Consider the following 6000-nt stretch of genomic DNA (forward strand, 5'->3'; position numbering starts at 1 on the left):
ATCACCATCTGACAATGTTAAAAGTCCCTGCACGCTACATCAATTATTTCTAGGCAAATAATTGAATTTTAAAGTGCACTTAGCAGCAAAACTCAGCTTCTGATGACCCCTACTTTGTGGTGCCTGGCAGCAGGAACCAAAACTCACAGCCCAAGCACTGCACAGAGCCTGAAATCCAGGCTCTGGATGCTGACCACAGACTGTGGTTTGGTGCTTTGGTGTTTTTCAGAGGTGAGAAAAATAATTCGGGTGCCATATGGCAAATAATGATATGGACAGAGAGACCTGGGCCAGGCTGCATGCAAGCACTTATACACACGCCACAAACACCTCCTTTGCAGCAGGATGGCTGCAGCTCCAGATGGATGCAGATGCCTGAGCATCAATTCATCCCTCCCTCCACATCCCAGCCTGCTCACCTCCCAGGTCAGGCCCCAGCAGCTCTTGCACCCCAGTGCAGCAGCTGGGCACATGTAGGAGGCTCTGGCTGCTGCAGGAGGCTGAGATAGAGGTGGTCTGTAAGCCCAGATCCAGCACATGAACTGGTGAACTGAGCCCATGGCAGTGGAGGACCTGATTCTGCCCTAGAACATGCCAAGATCCCCAAAGGGGTCCAGGTTGTTAACTCTGAAAATGGAAGGGATGTGATGCTTCCAGCAGCTGCTTCCCCTGCGCCCTCACTTACAAATGCACCGAGCAGCTTCAGCAAGAATAAATACTTCCCCATGCAAAGACCAACGGACCAGCTCTTTTAGCAGATGCTGGTTTCTGAGGCATTTCCTTGCTGTACGATGGGGCACACCATGTGCACTCACAGCAGTCGTACAACAAACTGACCCCACTGGGGTCATTGTGGACCCTAGCGGCTTGAAAACCACCCCACTCCTGATTCTTATCTTTCTACTCAGTTTATTCCTCAGGTTGAAACTTTCCTCATACGCAATGAAAGGAAAACACTGTCAGGGACAATAATACTGTGGTTTTGATAATCAGTTCCCTTTAACTTCAGGTAGGACACTAAACGCTGTAGCCACATATACTAATGCCACACAGCACCCATCAAAGCAGCATTTCCGTATTTCAGGACCTTTGTCTATATAATAATAGTGCTTTTTCCTTAAGCAAGATACACCCAACTGTGACACAAGCACACATCGTGTGTTCATCTAATTTAGGGAGAGGGATCCTATGGGCTCTGCAGAAGGAGCAATGTGAACTGTGCAGAACACACCTGAAGGTTGATTTAGATCCCACTTCACACATTCCCAGTTCCCTCCTGAGACCTGCTCCTCGCAGCTATCATCAGTGTCCCAGTGCATCCAAGCACGCCTGGAGCATCCCAAGGACCTGCTCTCCACTCTGCCTGGCCAGTCTCCCCCTGTGTACAGTGCCTAACGGCACCAAGGCACCCATGCACACCACGGTCTCACCGGGATCACTTCCCACCTCACCAGGAACATGCCACAACTCCAGTTCTCCGCTCCAATCACCTGCTGCTTCCGAGCAGCCCACCTGGGCACTGCAATAGGTACCACCACGGATCCAGAGAGCCCCAAAACACCCTCGGGATGGGAAACGCACTGCGGGCTCCTCCGCTTGCCATCACACACTGGAACCGACACGGCCTGCCTCATTCCTGCCTGGAGACATCCCAGCCCGGCGGGGCACATGTCCCTCGGTCTGCTCTGTGCAGAAAGTGCCAACCGCCCTTCTCCCCACACTGAGGGGAAATGAGGCATCCCCCCCATTCGAGGTGTCCCATGAGCCTTCCCAGCCCTTCTCGGTGGCCGCTCGGCCGAGGGGAGCGGGGACAGCCCGGCAGCAGCCGCTCTCAGCCCGCAGCCCCGCGTCCCTAAACCGAGCTCTCCTCAGAGCAAGCCTCGAGTGTTTCCTCCCCAAGGCCGGGGCAGCCGGGCGGGGCGGCCCTTCTCCGCCTGCCGGGGCCGGGGAGGGGCGGGCAGCGCCGCCAAGCTCCCTCCGCACTTTTACTGTACTTTGAAGCAGCTTTTCCCCCAGAGTTTCTCCACACGAAAAGCCCCGGCGTGCCCCGGCAGCCCCCGTCCCGCTGCCTCCCCTCACGGCGGGGCAGGTGCCCGCGGCGCGGCCAGGCCGAAGCGGCAGCAAAGCCATGGTACCTCCTGCGTCCCGGGGCCCGCGGGGTCCCTGCGGCCGCGCCGCCGCCTCCTCCTCCTTCTCCTCCTCCGGCGCCCGGCCGCCCGCCCGCCTCGCTGTGGGGCGCGGGAGGCGGAGGGAGGGAGGAAGGAAAAGGAGCGGGGCAGCGGCGCGGCGCCTCCTCCGCCACCGGGCCCGCGGCCGCTGAGGGCCCGCCCGGTCCCGGGCGCTGCTGAGGGTGGCGGGCTGGGCCGCGCCTCGCCCCCGCCCGAGGGCTGAGGGGACGCGGAGGGAGAGGGGAAGAGAGGGAGGGCCCTGGGCTGCCCCTCTGGGCTCCTTGTCCAGCCGGGACCAGCAGCGAGTGCTGTCCGCCGGGTCCCCGCTCTTTGGGGTTGTTTTGGGGCAAAAGCAGACTTTGGGAGCTGCAGGGGGTGAAGCGGGACCCTCTCAGCTACAGCGGGTTGTCAGGGGGTGCTCGGCCTCACAACCTGCTGCCATAGAGCTCCCCGGGCTCGTAACACTGCTGCCAATCTCCTGTCAGCATCAGTCGGCCGGGCCTTACCGGTAGCAGCACTGATCCGAGATTCCTTTCTTTGGAAGTTGCTCCTTCCCCAGAAGGGAGTTTGCTCCTGTTTGGAAAAGCAAGGCGAGGTTGCCTCCTTCCTTCCGAAGGAGGTGGACAGGCCGTGCTCCAGCTGGAATATCGTTTTCCCATCACAAACCCCTTCACCCCCAGGTACAGGAACCTCTAACAAGCCTGGTACTGCTCTGCTTTCCCCGCTCATTGGGTGTACTAAGACCACTTTTGCATGCTTTTTGCTTTGTTATCCATAGTGATTCTGTAAATTACTATAATTTACAGAATACCATATTGTTATGATACAGAGGGGTTTTTTTTCTTCCCTGGTCTGTACCAAGAAATGGATCTCTGATGACCACCTGAGGGTGGAAAAAGCCATATCCATTCATGGAATGGCTGCATGCAGCCTGAGGCTTGCCTCGAGTGTTTCTTTGATGTGATCATGGAGATAGAGGATGGGTCTTCTCTGGTGCTTTCACCTGTGTTCAGGTCCCACTAACCTGCTTTTACCTGCAGCCACAGTAGTGGTACCTGGTTTTAGCACCCTGTCTCCCATCTACCCAGCCTTTTAAACTGGAAGGAGCTTTGCTTGCCCCTGCCAGCTGCAGCTCTGCTCTCCTTCTCCCTCAGCTTACTGTAATGGCATAACTTACAAAAGTGACTGCTTAAAGGGTAAGCCAGCAGGCACATGCTGCAGTTTCTGTGTGTGAAGCACTGACCACACTTCAGGGCTTTGCTTTTCAAATAGGCTAATCCTTCACAAACTTCAGAAATGAGCCCAGGTTCAGATGCCTTTGGAATCCCCAGATACACATGTGCAGACATGCACTCTGCGTTCAGTTCTGCCACGTGGAAAAGGTACCTTGAAATGAGGTTGTGTCTTGTGCACCTTTCCACTTGGGGACTACTGCTGGGCTACTGAATGAACTGAAACAGACACAACGCTGAGGAAGAACTCACTGTAATTGCAGCAATTCAGGGCCACTTCGGTTTAGAAGAACTGAACAGTAGCCCTTTCTACCTTTTGCTTGTGTTGACACAATGTGCCAAAGTCAGAGTGCAGTTAAACCCAGCAAGAGGAGGTGGAGTTGAGTGGAAGTTGTTTGCTAATGGAAAGAGTCTTACTGCGTGCGTAAGGGGGGCTGTAATTATCTTAAAGCACTGATCAGTGTAAAAACAAAAGGCATTCAACTTACTCCCCTCTGTTAGAGAGTGAAGTCAATGGAAGTTTTCTGCTCCCTCACCTTCAACGTGCAGCATTTAGAAACCACTTCACAAAGTTAAACATTTATTAGGAATGAGAACTATTACAAAAAGATACCCAGAGTCTAAATATATACATGAGGTTTAAACATAGCATTTTCCTGTACCTTTAGCTATAAAAATACATTAGATTAACTGTCTCCTAATTTATAAATATAGTTCTTTTTTAATATAAAAACCCAAACCTAGTATTTCATATGAAAGCCTTGGTGTGCAATGGAAGAATATATACCCGCTAAGGGGTTATCTTAAAGTTAGTGTCTAGTGTTATATAACTTACAAAATTCAGTGTGTAGAGTCAAACCCTGATTTATACAATAGGAGATACATTGACTTTTTAAAAACTTGATTAAGAAAAAAGAGGTGAAATATATATCATACATATAAAGCCAGAATACTAGGAACTTCAGAACCTCTGATGATTTTGGTTTCAACCATTGTCCATCAAAAATACAGAGCAAGATAACCAGCCTTTTACTGTTTGCCTTCTCTCCCTCCTGGCTGCAGCCCTAGAAAACCATCCAGTAGGCAAAAGTAAAACGTTTGTCTGAGATGCTGTTTGCACTCTAAAAGTGTTTTACAAAACATAGAAACTTATTTACAATGTTCCCATTTGGCCTTTCATGGGGATGGGAGGACATTTCCTTCAGTGGATGGGGAGATTTACCTGTCTCACATGCCCATGTTATGCACTGCTGCTGGAGGTATGTCATTTAAGAAGTTAAGCAGGATTGAAGTGCAGTTTCAATGTTCACTAATAAGGATGTTTAGGCTCATGCAAAGTTTTTCCTTACTTACCACCTCCTTCCTCCTCCAAAAAAAAGGTCCACTCATGCAGCAGAACTTGTTACTGACTGGGTACATCTCTGAGCTAAGGAAGGTACTGGTTAAACCCTTGCTTGCATCAGAGAAGAGAAGTTAGACCTGCATTTCTGCTTCAGGCACTGACATCTGGAAGGCTCCAGGCAAGAATCTTTATCCATGGAGATCTGTTGATGGCTGTAAGGAACCTCTGTTGGTTTGCTCTCAGAGAATCCCAGTGAGATCAGCTGAACTCCCTAACAAGCTGGCACCACTAACTCCTGCAAATGTGGAACTTCCCATACACTTGCCAGTAGTTCTCCAGTACAGAATCAGCAGGAGGAGGAGGGAGAGTAGGGAGCCCAGGAACTGGTGGCTTGTCATTAATCTCATAGTAAAGTCTGGGCATGCAAAGAAGTTAGTGCAGTAGAGACTAAGGCATGAACTTGGTGTGACAGCCACTCCGTGGATGCTATTCATGTACGAGCATGCTTATACAGTTCCAGGCAGTTTAGTTCTCGGTGAAGGACCAGCTACTCTGTGCTTGCACAAGATGACAGTGCTCGCAGGGGCAATTACTGCAAAGCTGCTGACACATTTTAGTCCAGCCATAGCTTATTCCATGATAACTGCTTGTACACCCACATCTTTAGCACTGAGTGTGTGCTTGGGAGCACCTGCCTTTTCATACTGTACTTCCAGAAATGTATTTTAAGCTATATTCATATGGGATTAAAAGAGCAGTGAGGAGAGCTTACAGGTGTTACTCTGATAATAATAATTCTGGCTCAAAAATGAAGAGATGTTCAAAAAGCCTGAAAGTTACAGAGAAAGAGCAAGCAGGACAGCTTCTTGCAGCTCTTCAGCTCCCTCCCTCAAATCAGAAGGACTGGTGTGGGATATTTTCTGTGGGGTATCTACCATGCTACATGCTTAGCATTCAACTTGGTGTCATCATGGTAAGTACAGTGCAAAATCCTCTTGCAAAAAGTGCTATAGTGAAGGTTTGAGATACAATTATGACTCATTGGGAGCTAGAAGGGTTAGAAAGTCAGTACCTTGCATTTGCAGCATGTGTGCACACCAGAACATCAGGTTCCAAGGACACTTTATAAAGTCTAGCTCTGCTGGGTGAAATACTGGCCCTAAAGTAGTCCTCTAGGAAAATCCCACAAATCTCATTCAGGGCTAGAATATCACCACTATGGAGAATGCGTGTATCTTTAGAGAGACCAAGATAGCTC

At 50.5% G+C, this 6000-nt stretch overlaps 1 protein-coding gene across 1 annotated transcript in view; it reads right to left on the reverse strand.

The window, feature by feature from the left end:
- LRRK1 (leucine rich repeat kinase 1) overlaps nucleotides 1–2260 on the reverse strand; it is a 76826-nt gene extending 74566 nt beyond the window's left edge. The window contains exon 1 of the mRNA XM_061371227.1: nucleotides 2136–2260. The gene's annotated coding sequence lies outside the window, so the exon portion shown is untranslated. The remainder of the gene's footprint in view (nucleotides 1–2135) is intronic.
- Between the last annotated feature and the right edge of the window lie 3740 nt (nucleotides 2261–6000).

Source organism: Neopsephotus bourkii, unplaced genomic scaffold (assembly GCF_033783945.1).
Source record: "Neopsephotus bourkii isolate Nb327-2 ecotype Australia unplaced genomic scaffold, CSIRO-AGI_Nbou_v1 NB_1572, whole genome shotgun sequence".
Taxonomy (NCBI): Eukaryota; Metazoa; Chordata; class Aves; order Psittaciformes; family Psittacidae; genus Neopsephotus; species Neopsephotus bourkii.